Here is a 15,336-nt window from a genome sequence, read left to right as displayed (position 1 = left end):
TTCTCACACAAAATGCTTTTTCGCTTGTAAACAATATAATGAGCTGTCACTGGAATAATTTTAACAGCTGTCGGACAAGTGGCTTGAAAATGGCAGCAGTCTAAAATTGATTGCAGTTTTTTCATCTCAACCTGTACGGACGTCGATTGTCCGGGAATAACGTTGATGATATTCTGGTTGTAGACGATTAATAATCGGAAGCCCTGATGAATGGTCGTCGGGGATCACGATGTTCGGGTTACGGATGCTCCGAGTATAATAGGAAATTCTGTTGAACGGTCGTTGGAAACCACTATGATGACGTACGGGTTGTAGACAATTTGAAGATAATCGGTAACTCTGATAAATTGACGTCGAGGATTACGATGTTCGGGTTGCAAAGGATCCAAATATAATCGAGAATCGTGGTGAACGATTGTCGGGGACCATGATGATGACGCTCGGGTTAAAAATGATTTTGCTTTTCGGCGACTCTGACGAAAATGGTTCGGCTCACATGTGTTTGGGTCGTGTACGAGGAGTAGATGTTCGGGAATTCGTATCATTACTCGGAGGTCATTTGGTTGTGCTATGATACGGTCTGCTGCTATTTCTACGTTACTTCTTTAGATTTCGGTTGGTACAGCGAGCTCGAAGCTTCTGTATCAATGTATTACCGGTCACTCAAGTTACTGAGAGCCAGTCAAAAAAGAAACTCCAATCTAACAGTTCCTCTTAGTCGTAGAACATTAAATGATTTCAAAATTACCGAGTACCCTTTAAATAAGCCCACTGCAGTAGCGAGTCTAATCCGTCAACCGAAACTACAACAATATATGTCACCACCCGAGTCAAGTGAATGAGAATTATTTGTCATGCGTTGTTATGCTGATGATGACAAATCAGGGGCTATCCCTTGATAAGCGGTGTAAGCACTGCTTATGGGGGTTGAGTTGTTCGTCGTCATTTTGCATTGCTGATGTTGGTGAAGTGGGCTATGTGTTGCTATTGTTGTTGGAGTACAATGTGGTGTGGTAGGTAATGACTGCTATTGAGACGTTGTTGTTGTTGCCATTGTTTGGGTATTCTTATTTTTATGTGCGTGAACCTTTTTACCACGTTACAATATCCTATTGTCACATTGGCCCTAATAAAAATATTGAACTGTGTGAAGTTTCCATAAAGCACTTTTTTGTTGGAATTTTGAACTTATTTAGGAATGGGGTACTGCTGTTATTCTCAAAGCTTCGTCATAGTGGATAGAAGGACTTTAAAATGTCTTCGTTGAACGACAACATTTTTAAAGGACTTCTAGCTACAAAAGATATTTAGAAGAGTTTCGATGGGCAGAAGCCCGTTCTAGGTTCTGCAACTGACAGAATACAATTAAAAGTACTTCGATGGGAAAAAAAATCTACCAAATGTTTTCGGCGGTAAATGTCCTTTCGGGGATCTTCTGTAAACACAAAATCTGTCATGGGGCTTCGGTTACAAAAAATCCTTCAAGGACCTCCGATAGACCTTAAAAGTTTTTCGATGAAGATGAAAAGAAGAACTTTTAAAGGTGTTCAGTGGATCGATGACCTTTAAAAGATCCTTGATGGAAAAATGTCTATGAAACAAGTAAGAAAGCAGTCAATTCGGCCAGGCCGAACTTTGAATATCCTCCAGCATTTGGAACGAATTACGAAATTTTCAAAGAATTTTAAAAAAACCGAATATCGAAAGTTGCCAATATATGTGGGATAGGCAGTATTGTGGACCCATAAAGAAAATTCTCTTTTATGGGATAACGTACTCACAACGAACTCCTTGTGTGAAGTTTCAGACAGTTCCATTGAAAAATGTGGCTAAAATCATCAAAATACCGAATATGGTGGGGGCAGGGGGTTACCGTTATATGGGCGATATACGATATCGTGGACCGATATTGCCCATCTTCGAACTTGACCTGCCTGCAGGTCTTCGAACTTGACCTGCCTGCAAGACAGATCTGTGCAAAATGTTAGCTTCCTAACTTAATTCGTTTTGATGTAGCGTGATTACAACAGACGGACGGAGGGAAGGACGGACTGGGCCGTCTCAGAATTTTACGCTGATCAAGAATATATATACTTTATTGGGTTTAAAATGATTACTTCGATGAGTTACATGAGGAATGACGAACTTGTTATACCCTCCATACTATGTATGTTGGAGGGTATAAAAATCAACCCTTAATAATTTCAATTAACAGTCCTTAAAAAGACTTTAATAGAGAGGTGTCCTTTCAAGGGTCTTCTATGGACGTAAAGACCTTTGGTTTTCAATGAACGAAATATTTTTTTCAGTGGATAGGGACTCGAAAAGGCATTCGATATAATTGAGGCTAATAAAATACCTTCACAGAAGAGTTTATATGGTTTTAATGCCCAAAAGAGTCTTTAAAATCTTCATTGGACAAAATGCCCTAAAAGTAAAGCATGTTGGATGGAAGGTATATAAAAAACATTGATGGACATGGGTCCTTTAAGAGGTCTCTGCATGAAAAAAGTTCCTTAAAAATATTCGGTTTATAGAAAATACCTTGGACGTCCATAAGGTCCTTAAGAGGTTATTTTATAGTACATATTAATTACTTCTTTATAAATTGGACACATTTATCTATATTAACCGTAAATTACTTTAATTGATTGAAAACGCTTAAAAAGTATTCATCGGCTTCAAATGCATCCTAACCCACCGATGCATTCTCTCGAAACTGCAAATGACAAATGATGCATGTCGTATGCTCAAACGTTTCGGCAACAAACAACATTAAGTTGTTTCAGTTTGCTTTCAATGTTTCGAACTTCGTTATGTTTGTTATTCCAGTTGTTGTTGTTTTTTGCTAGTAAGTAATGAAAAATATGTCAAATAACTGAGAAAAGTTTACAAGATTGCAAATGATAAATGTTACCTTTTTACGGCCAACCATCTGCAGCAGCAGGAGATTGTTTTTTTTTTTTTTTCAAGGCATGACGACGATAAAAGCCCTAACCAAGCAGTAACTGCATTAGGTGGAAGAAAAATGTTAGGTTCTTTGTATGTGTGTGTGATATGTGGAAGTACTTTTCTCACGTACCAGAAACAACCTGAACAAATTACATTTGCTACACATTTTAGCGAAAGCAAAGTTTTTTTTTGCTATACGAAATGGTTAGGTAGCCACTTTATTTATAAGGTCCAGAATGGGTGGTTTCTGAAGGAAAAATGAAATATAACGTAGGTTTTGGTTTTCAGTGACAGCCCCGTAACCAATATATTTTACGTCCTTCTAGAATAATGGACTTTCGCATATATCTCTTATAGTGCAGCAGGTCTAAATGTATAAGTACAAGTCCCATATAATAGCATGGGTCAAATCTTGGTTTTTATAAGATTTCTAATCCTTTTCTTTTGAAAAATTTGAACATTTATGAGTAGCGTACCAGAAAATCGCGATAAATATTGGAAAATTATATATTATGATGTGTCAAGCAGATAGAGGGACATAGGTACAGCTTGAGGTATAAACTCCTTATTACGATGAGGTATATTATTATCTGCAGCCGTAAGGCTCAGGTTATTAAAATTGAACTATATTAACATTAAAATGGGAGAGAGATCGAGAGAAAGTACCAATATATGTTAGCGATGAGCCTATCTTTTCGAAAATGGTCACGATCCAAATCGGAAACTTTCCTCCGTAATTGCCGTGTCTTTCATCTAGATAACCGGTTTATCATTTCTAAGTTCATAAATCATAACTATTTTACTTTTTAGCATATTTCATAGGGGAATTTAAATTTAAACCTACTCTAGCTTTGTGATTTATAATTTTTCAAAATTGAAACTTCGGATGAGGTATCAGAATGGTTGAACCTATTGCAACGTGACAGAAGCGATACCGAACGAACACTCTAACAACAACCAGGCTTCCAAAAAACTCAATCCAATTTGTACAAAGAAGGAAACTCCCTCGAATTCGAGCGAGTGCGCTCCTGGGAGCAGGAAAAATCGAGAAAACTCAATTTTTCGAGTGGGCATGTTTTCTTCGTATTTGTGTGGGAACAGAATTCGTTTGAAATCGAGCAGATGTTACTCCTCCTCTTTGCTTCTTTTTCCCCCTCTTCGCTACTCTTCTACTGTAGACAGTAACATAAAAACTCATTTTATTTTATTTTCACTCTTAGAGCAAACTCTTGCTCTCTTTTAAGCGATTCTGCTCACACTCTAATTTTTGAAACAGGTGTGACTCGAAAGTGCTCCCTCACAAAACTAAAGGGAAAGAATAGACTCCGTACAAAACTCCTACTCTTCGAGCAATGCTGCTCACGCACAAGTTTCGCTCCGAGTGATGATGACAAAAGCTGTGCTCTGCCAACAACACGCATGATCATTACCTTACACAATAACAACTCACATAAGCAGTGATTACACCGCTTACCGAGATAAAGCCGCTCATTTGTCATCATCATCAAAACAACACACGAGAAATAATTCTCATACACTTGATTATAATGGTGACAAAAACATTTTCGTTTCGATTGATGGAAAAGGCTCGCTACTGCAGTGGGCTTGCCATAAAGATACGTGGCGATTTCGAAATCATTTTCTGCCCTCCGATTACCTGAAAATGTTGGCTAAGAATATCTTTTTTTTTTTTTTTTTTTTTTTTGAGGGCTCTCATTAACTTAAGTGACCGGTAATACATTGGCACATGGACTTCACGCTCGCTTTCCCAACAGGAGCTTCGGGCTCGTTGTCGCAACTTGAGCTTCGGACACGCTGGCCTAACTGGAGCTTCAGACTCGCTATCTCAACAGGAGCTTAGGGCTCGCTGTCGCATCTGGAGCTTCGGCATCACTGTCCCAATTGATATCTATAGAAGTAACGTAGGGATAGTCGTAGACCGGAGCTCAGCCCGACTAACTAACCTCCGAGCCCAGATACGAGTTCTTAATTATTTACGATCCGAACTGCTATGAGCCGAACGCTTTTAACCAGAGTTTCCAATTACGCGTACGGGGTCCCCGATTATAACCCCAGCAGCGGAATCTTTTACAAACCGAACTTTATAGTAGGGGTCGCCGACGGAGTTGCTAATTATAACCGGAAGAGCAAAATCATCTATTATCTGAGCGTCATCATCGTGGTCCCCGACAACTGTTCACCAACTGAATTCTCGATTTTCCACGGATCATCCCTAACCCGAACACTATGATCCCCGAAGGACATTCACCAGAGTTCCCGATTATCTTCGAATCATCTACAACCCGTAGATCTCATCGTCATCGCAATTCCTGGACACATAATGTCCATTTATCCGAGTTCCCGATTATATTCAAATCGTCTATAGCTCAAACGGCATCATCGTGGAACTCGACGAGAATTCACCGAAATTTCCGACTATCCTCGGATCATATATATCCCAAACCTCGTGATTCCCGACGACCATTCATCAGAGTTGCCGATTATCTTCCAATTGTCTACAACCTGAAGATCATCATCGTAATCTCCAAACACTCGACGTCCATACATCACAGTCTACTATACTTACACTTTGCCTACAACCCGGAGATCAGCATCATGATACCCGGCAACCCGACGTCCGTACATCTTATTTCCCGATTATTTAAAAATCGTCCAGAAACTGAATCTCAACACCAGCATCCCCGATCGTCATAAACATCAAATTTCCGAAATGCAATTGCACCTGATCAGCTGTATATTGAATTCCCGAGTATGTCTGAAGCTATTTCGCCAACATAGCGATTAAATCCATATTATCGCATTTAACCACGAATAGATTGGAGAGGGGTGTCAGAGTATTTCCCACCTAATCTAAGCTTTAGACATTAGTAGTGAAAATTTGACTACATAATACCCCCTCGATATAAGCTCGTGTAGTAATAGGTTTTCCAATCATTGGCATTTGCGAACTTCAAAAAGGTAGCTTGGAGAATACTCATTAAAAAATCTGAATCATTGAAAATGATCTGCGTTGTAAAAATTTAGAAAAGTTCAAATTTAAACCATTTAAGTCAAAATGTTTAAAAATGGTAGGAATATTGCGTGTCGCCAGCGCAATCTATATTTCAGTATAAGTATGTATTTCTAGGGTCTGTATAGAACATACCTTAAAAATCTAAGATAGTAACAACTACTAAGGCCGGAGCGTTATCTATATTTGTATATAAAGGAGGGACAACTTGATCCCATGATAAGGTCATGCAAGTTCCTCATTAATCCTCAAAGATTGATATCTTAAACACATATTCAATCAACAAAAAAGAAAACAGAATGATGTGAGTCATTCCATCAATAAGTGGCCACTTCAAATGCAAAACCACGAGTGTTGTTTGCTGCATTTAATAACCATGGCATTATTTAGAAGTCATGGCTTATCACAAATTGTTCGTTGCTGTAGCCAATGGTCGGTCGTCGGTCATCATGTGCCATAACAATTATTGTGTGCGTGTGTGTGTGAGTGTTTGCTAACAATAATCTAAGATTGCCAGAGCAATAATGGAAAATAGCTTTCCGCTTCACAAATAACAACCACAACAACAAGAAGTACAAATTTACGAAAATGGCACGATTCAATGCTGAAGCAGAGTTTGAATTGTTTCCGCCCTTTGGGCTAATGGGACAAATTCTGACTTTTTTTGATCGAAGGAGGAGAGAGTGAGTGTTGTTGTGTGCAGTTCATATTCATGAGTATGGGAAACAAACAAACAATCACACACAATGATTTTTGATAAGTCATAGAATGTGTTGCAACGAGGAAGGATTGATGAGAAATGGGAGTTAATAGATTTTAAAAAATACTAATGAATAAAAAGGGGAAATAACCACTTTAGTATGAAATTATTTTTACTGCCGATTAGCGTGACAGAGGGCGTAAATGTAGGGTAAATGCATTGGTCAAAAATCAAATGTAAAATTTTTGCAGAACTATTTTGTATTATTTCAAAAATGAACAAAATGAGTTTGGACCTAAGGGGACATCCAGCATATTAAAGTCTTGTAGGGTAGCGGGGTAGTAGGTATGATTGGAAGCAATATGGTTGTTGTGGATAAAAAATCCACCAACGTTACCAGGGGCGCCTGTGTTGGATTTATTTCGTCTCAGAGGTAATTAAGTGTGGTGCTGAGGTGTTGAATGCACTCGCTTCCAGTTTGAAAGTATATTTATAGCTGAATGCTTGAAAACAATTGGTTCGGAGATAATTGGGAAGATTTGATATCGGCACGACAATAATTTGGTGAATTACTTTGCGGGTTAATATCGAGCGGGACGAGGTAGTTGGCTATGGAAGCATGATGCGAGCTTGCATAACGTGATTTTGTCGTCAGCTGAGGTAAGCTCAGTTGCAGTTGTGGTCTGCATAAGGAACCACTAAACCTCATGAAAAGTGTGTTTTATTAATTTAAATACAAAACTACAAACTACTCGTGGTTAAATTCGATAATACGGATTTAATGGATATATTGGCGAATAGACTTCGGAGTTACTCGGGGATTCAATATTTATCTGGTCAGGTGCAATTGATAATATGAAATTTGAAGTTTACGACGGTCACAATGTTGATATTCGTGTTGAAGGCAATATGAAAGCGATAAAGAATAGAGGATTATCATCTTCAGGTAGTAGACGATTTGCAGGTTATCGGGAACTCGGATGAATCGTCGGGGGTCAGAGTATTACGATGGAACTCCGTTTGGGGGTGCACGATTATGATGTGTGGGATCTAGATGAGACCCCACTCGGGTTATAATCGGGAACTGTGGTGAAAAGCGTTTGGCCTACAGGTGTTGGGGTTGTGTACGAGGAGTAGATGATCCGGAACTCGTATCGGTACTCGAAGATTGGTTAGTCGGGCTATGCTACGGTCTACGACATTTTCTACGTTAATTTTCAACATTTCGGTTGGAACTGCGAGCCCGAAGCTCCATTTAGGACAGCTTGTTTCTGCTAAGAATAAGAAGTCTGTTATAGGTGTAGAACTTATGGACGAATGCATACTAAGAGTATGTAACACGGGTAAATTGTACTCGGCTGGGAAATATTTTGGTTGTATTGGCTCGAAAATATTTGAGTTGCTGTCTGCTAGGACATAATTGGAAGTATTTGGGTCGATTAATTGAGTGATTTGCTTCCAATTCCGAATTTCGGATTACTGATGTGTAGATTTTGGTAGGTGGAATCATGCAGAGGTATGGTACTGTCTAATGAACTTGGACAGAAAGCTTGCTAAGATCGGGAAATCAAATGCAGGAAACTAGCCAAGAGCTGATAGTGTAATACTCAGGTAAATTGCTCTCGACTTAAAAGATTTATGTGAGAGACTTAAAGCCCAAATCCGGATATCTGAACCGATTTTCACCAAATTTGACGTACTTGCTTCTAGACAGAATTCGGATGTGCCAAAATTCAGGTCATTTGGACTGATATAGGCCATTTGGTGCATAATTAACCCGAAATCGGTTGAAGATTAATATGGGAGCGGATTATCACCAATTTCCACATGGTTCGTCCTTGGGCCGAACAAATATTGTTTGGAAAATTTCATCTTAATTGGATAATAAATGCGACCTGAATTTTGTTCACAAAAATACATGGACAGACGGACCGAAATGCATAAATCGACTAAGAAAGTGATTCTATGAAGATCCTCAAAAGTAACTATAGGTCTATCTCGCTTCCTTCTCCATGTTATAAGCAAATGCACAAAGACATAATACCCTTACCACTGTGTGGTGTACGGTAGAAATATTGGTATGGGCAAAATTTCAAGAAAATCTAACATTTACATACAATTTTATGCGTAATTCCATATTTATATCAGGTTTCTTATTGATGAAAATATTTAGATATAGGTACCAGAAAGGGTTCGCAGATCTTTTGTTAGAAAAAAATGTTTGTCTGTGTGAAATTTGAGGAGAGTTGGATGCTTATTTCGCTTTCTTTGAGCGTTTTGTTTTTCAAAATGTTGTACCCTATGAGGGGCAGGTACCAGAAGAAATTGTCCGATCTCTACAATCTTTATTACAGATCTGGTGTTGATGGACATATTGTGATGTACGAAGTCTAAATGGAATTGGATGTTCATTTCTAGTTTTATAAGCATAAAGGATATTCAAAATGTTTACCCTTTGTGGAGGAGGTACCAGAAGAAGTGGACCGATATATTCCATCTTCACACTATGGTATTTTTATACGGAAGTTACTTGATGGAGTGGACAATGTCGGTCCATTTACGCAACTGATCTAGCACTGATGCAAATATTTTGATTTGCAAAGTTAGAGCAAAATCGGATTAACTTTTCTCTTTCTGTGCAGGAAAATATTTTTTTTTTAAATTTTGAAATTTTTTTGGGTAGGGGTGCCAGCAGGAGTGGATTGAAATTGCACATCTCCGAACTCAATTTAAATTTGATAATAAAATTACGATGTACCAAGTTTGGAGCAAATCGGATACTCTTTTCGAGAGTTATCGTGAGCACCAGCCAGACAGACAGACGAACGGACGGACATCGCTGGATCGATTCCAAATGTCCTGAAACGTATTTGGTCTAAAGAGACCTAGGGTCTAAAATCGATATTTCGATAAGCCACGTTTTGGCCGTATCAAATGATATCTATGTGGGCTATACGAAGACGTGGCCCACTATTTACGTATTTCAAATATGACATTTGAAGCAATTCCGTTAAATAATCGTCATTAAACATTAAAATACTGAATATTGGGAGACAAAATCCGTTGTGCTAAATTTCAATATATTTAATTTATGGATTCGACTGGAGGTACTAGCAGGTTTGGACCGATATTCGATACCTCATCTTCCCGCAGCATCCAGTGCTGATGAAAATATTGAAATTGAAGAAAATTGGCGAATAATTTCCAATTTGCGAGTTATGAATTTTCAAAATGATGCCCTTGTTGTAGAGGTAGTAGAAGGAGTGGTACTATGAAGGAATGAAGGAGGAAAGGAGTACTAGAAGGCTTATGTGAATGTGACGACATCCCCCAGACTCATATGGGGAAGAACCAAAATGAGTCGGCCTATATGGCCCAACTTCAAATAATGTCGCTAAAATCATCAAAATACCGAATATCGGGAGGTACCATTATATGGGGGCTACACGAAGACGTGAACCTGCACAGACAATTTTCTGTCACAGGCTGTAATATCCATTACGAACTTCAAATACTCAATTTGAAACAATTCCGGTGAATAATGCACTAAAATCATCAAAGTACTGAATATCGGGAGGTACTGTCATATGGAGGCTATACGAAGACCTGGACCTATATGGCCCATTTTCTGTTTTAGGCTGTAGTATCCATTACAAACTTCGAATACCAAATTTGGAACAATTCTGGTAAATAATGTCGCTAAAATCATCAAAATACCGAATATCGGGAGTTACCGTTATATGGGAGCTATACGAAGATGTGGACCTACATGGCCCATTTTCAATACCAAAAGTCCTGTATACATATTACACATATAAGTAAATTTTTATCAATTTACTTCACAAACGGAATGACAAACTTAATATACCCTCCATACTATGGTGGAGGGTATAAAAATGGCAAGACCTTGTTCCTCACTTAAAATTATACACTCTCTACAAAAATTCTTTGAAATAGAATCGATTCTTCAGACCATATCATGGTAGGTCCAGAATTTCTCTCATATTAAAATGAGAAAATTCACACCCGCCTCATTACACAGCGTTCCGTGTAAACAGTGCATAACAACCTCCAAGGACAATAATTTTATCAACAAATCTCTTGAGTTTTAAAACCACAATTAAACTTTGGTGTTGTTGTTTTTTTAACAAACTAACCCATTCTAAGTAATTAAATAAATACCACATAAATCCCCCATTATTCCCATATGATAACTGCAGCAGATCATACCACTCCCTGACGTGACCTTAAACGTACACCAACTCTGGTCATATTCCTAAGTGGGCCAGTAGAGAGTAACGAAAGAACGTCGTTCATAGTTGTTGAAAGAGTCTATAAACGAAGTATGGCTGGCTTATAGTTGGCGGGGCAAGTATGCCAAATGAGTGACAGAGCAGAAGTACTTGGATGTTATGGGTGTGTGTGTGTGCGAGTGTGTATGTAATAACCCTTCAGAAAAAAAGAGTAGTACCGCAGTGCTGCTCGAGTACTCGCCAAGCGATACCGACCACTCGCTCTTCATTTCCCCGTTAACGGTAAGAGCTGCTGACTTTTACACTGGACTGTCGTGTGAAAATCAGTACTCGCTTTTGCAGCGCTCTGTGAGGGGTGAGCGACTGCTGAATTTTGCATCAGTCGCCATTGAAAGAAAGTAACTGAACATACTGCACGATCGTAATTATTCGCATTGCCATTGCGAATAATTAAAAGAATGAAAGACAGATTTTGTTTTCATTCAGCTATTTTTATTTCAAAACAATATTTTTTTTTCTTTTTTTTTCTTTTCTTTTTCAATTAAAAAAAACAAATATTTTATTTGCAAGTCCACACAATGCACAAAACACAAATCACAAATTAACATAATCAGATGCTGACAGTGTTACCAATATATGCGATTATAAAAAAAAAACAGTGCAGCACTTGCGAGTAGTCAAGCAGTACTCGCCGCCTACAACCATTGATACTACTGACTTTTTCATCAGTGTAGCACCACTCGCAGTTCATCAATACCTCCACCGTTTTCTGCAGGGAACTAACAGCTAATTAAATTAACTGCCACCAACACACTCTTCAACGTTTACATATATACACACACAATCATAAGCTAAGTCTTTTTCATGCTTGTGTATTTAATAACTTATAATTGAGTTTTTTTCCTGTTTTTGTTGTTTCATGACCATGCCACCACAATCCTCCACCAGCACCAGCGCCACCACGACATTGACACATGCAACCAATCTTGATAACCATGTTTAGATTCTGTGGCAAATAAATTTAATTGTTGGTGGTATTTTGCTGTCGTTGTAGCTGTTGTAGTTTTGTTTTTGTCCGTCAACCAGTCACGACTATCATGGCGCAAGCATGTGCATCTGATAGCTCTTGACCACTGCCAAAGATATTATTTTCGCCACATCAATGCTTTTTTTTCACACACATGGCTAATTATTGATGTGTAAATTAATTTTCTAATTATTGGGGCGGGTGAGGGTGACATTGGAAAGGAATAATGAATACATTGCTAGGAAGACGAAGCTTCTACTTTACTGAAGGATTTTGTTCTAATTAAGTATAGCCAGAGATATTGTTGGCTTATATAATAATTGATTGATATTTTCCGTTTTTTTTTTAAGATTCTCACCGATTTTTTTAAATATCACCAGCATTGTAAATGGTATTAAAATGTTTTCTTCTGAAGATTTTTAAACCCTCCACCATTCATAGTATGGAGGGTATATTAAGTTCGTCATTCCGTTTGTTACTCATCGAAATAATCATTTTAGACTCAACAAAGTATATATATCCTTGATCAGCGTAAAATTCTAAGACGATTTAGCCCTGTCCGTCCGTCTGTCCGTCTGTTGTAATCACGCTACAGTCTAAACGAATTAAGATAGGAAGCTAAAATTTTGCACTCTTTTGTCTACAGGCAGGTCAAGTTCGAAGATGGGCTATATCGATCCACGATATAGCCCCCATATAACCGTACCCCTGATATTCGGTATTTTGATGATTTTAGCCACATTTTTCAATCGTATTGTCTCAAAATCCACACAAGGTGTTCTTTGTGAGCACGTTACCCCCTGAAAGGGAATTGCCTATATAGGTCGACAATATCGTATATCCCCGATATAACAGTACCCCCCAATATTCGGTATTTTGATGATTTTAGTATCTTTTTCCAATGAAATTATCTTAAAATCCACACAAGGAGTTCCCTGTGAGTACTTTACACCCAGATATAGGTTTATAGGTCCCCAATATCGTATATCCCCCATATATCGGCACCTTCCTATATTAGGTATTTTAAAGATTTTAAAAGAATCTTTAATGGACTTTATTACTATTATTTTGTTTTTCTTTTTGAAAATTTTCTAATTTGTTCCAAATGGTGGAGGGTATTCAAAGTTCGACTCGAGTAAACCGTATCTATGTTATCCACTTTGTCGCCTATTTTATTACATTATTTAATTTAGTGGGCTTCCTGGCATTTTACCACTCTTCTATGCCAATAAATGTCCTAATTGCATGAGAACTACTTTCGATATGAATCACTTAGTTTGTCTTAATTGTTTATTAACTCTTATGTGGTTATTAATATTTTATTTTGGTCAACTGACATATATTAAGGAAAATCGACAATAACGACCCACTCCATCATGTACCTCCCACACAAAGGGTACAATTTTTCAATAATTATGATTTTAATAAAATGTGAAATAAGAGTCCCATTAATTTCAAACATAACACATTCTAATATTTAGCAGATGGTATATATCGGTCCACTCCTTCTCGTACCTACCCCCCAAAGGGTCAAAATTTTGCATAACTAATCTCGCACAATCAAGATCTATTTTGAATACCGAATATATCAGACCACTCCATCAAGTACATCCCCCACACAGAGTAGAAATTTTAAATAATTATAAGGGTATAAAAAGTTCGGCCCAACCGAACTAAGCTGCTTCTTTACTTGTTATTTTTGGTACTTTTAGTTCTTAGATTTTCCTAGCGCCTCACCCGCACTGAAAAGTGGGCACAAAGTATTTTGTATACACCTCTTTATAACAAACCTACTACCAACAGGTACCCCAATACAAATAAAATAAAAATAAATTCCAGCTTTAGCCGTTCACCCTAAACCAAACTTTTCCAAATTTAGTACATATTTCCAAAACCACCTTCATATATAATACTTACTTCCCATCGTCGGTTCTCATATCAAATTTCAAGTTTTTAGCTCTATCCATTCACATAATACCTTTTAGAAATTTTCGTAACATAAATTTCCACAAATCCTTTGGTACATCCATCCTGCTCACCGTCAGTGACTCTCATTTAAAATTTCAGAATTCTAGCTCATTAAATTTTCACCTCGATATGCTGAAGGATTCTATGAAACTACCTACGAGTATAATGGTCTGGGGTTTCACACGGTTGGCTCCTCCTTACTCTAGCCTTTTCTTACTTGTTTTCTTTAAACTTCTGATGTTTATGTACCCATCCCCTTTTAGCCACCCTTGTAGATTTTTATACCCTCCACCATAGCATGAAGGATATAATAAGTTTGTCATTCCGTTTGTAACATCTCGAAATATACATTTTAGAGCCCACAAAGCATATATATTCTTGGTCAGAATAAAAGTCTATATCGATTTAGCGATGTCCGTCCGTCTGTGGAAATCACTCTAGCTTCCGAACGAGGTGAAGTTGGTTGATAAAATTTTACTCAAGTGTGTACTATGTCTGCAGGACTTTTGGTAATGAAAATGGGTGATGTAGGTCCACGTTTTGGTATAGTCCCCATATAATGGTACCTCCCTTTTTTTCGGTATTTTGGTGATTTAAGCGACATTATTCGCCGGAAATGTTTCAATTTTGGTATTTGAGGTTCGTTATGGGTACTACAGGCTATGACAGAAAATTGTCTGTGCAGGTCCACGTCTTCGTATAGCCCCCATATAACGGTACTCCCCGATATTCGATATTTTGATGATTTTAGCGACATTATTCACCGGAAATGTTTCAATTTTGGTATTTGAGGTTCTTAATGGATGCTACAGCCTATGACAGAAAATTGTCTGTGCAAGTTCAAGTCTTCATATAGCCCCCATATAATGGTAGCTCCCTTTTTTTCGGTATTTTGGTGATTTAAGTGACATTATTCACCGGAATTGTTTCGAATTCGGTATTTGAAGTTCGTAACTGATGCTACAGCCTATGACAGAAAATTGTCTGTGCAAGTTCAAGTCTTCATATAGCCCCCATATAAGGTACCTCCCGATATTCGGTACTTTGATGATTTTAGCGACATTATTCACCGGAATTGTTTCAAATTTGGTATTTGAAGTTCGAAATGGATACTACAGCCTAAGACAGAAAATTGCCTGTACAGGTCCACGTCTTTGTATAGCCCCATATAATTTAATAATTTTAATAGAATTTTTATTTTATTTTTTCTTTTTATTGAAAATTGCCAAAATCTTTCCAAATGGTGGAGGGTATTCAAAGATCGGCCCGGCCGAACTTACAGCTTTTTAACTTGTTTTTAATAAAAGATTCTATGTTCCGACTTTAATCATGCCTTGAGTGATATTTTTTCCTTTGTAAACTAAACTATGAACTACCATTCAATCATAAAACTAAAGAAAACATA

General features: G+C 37.7%; 1 protein-coding gene across 3 annotated transcripts in view; it reads left to right on the top strand.

Annotated features, from left to right (window-relative positions):
* Positions 1-15,336, top strand: part of LOC101899545 (zinc finger transcription factor lin-29) — a 412,168-nt gene that overhangs the window by 283,170 nt on the left and 113,662 nt on the right. The gene's annotated exons all lie outside the window — the stretch shown is intronic.

This window comes from Musca domestica, unplaced genomic scaffold (genome assembly GCF_030504385.1).
Source record: "Musca domestica strain aabys unplaced genomic scaffold, Musca_domestica.polishedcontigs.V.1.1 2, whole genome shotgun sequence".
In the NCBI taxonomy this organism is placed as follows: Eukaryota; Metazoa; Arthropoda; class Insecta; order Diptera; family Muscidae; genus Musca; species Musca domestica.
Note: the sequence above shows the minus strand (reverse complement) of the source record. Positions and strands in the feature narration are given on the sequence as shown.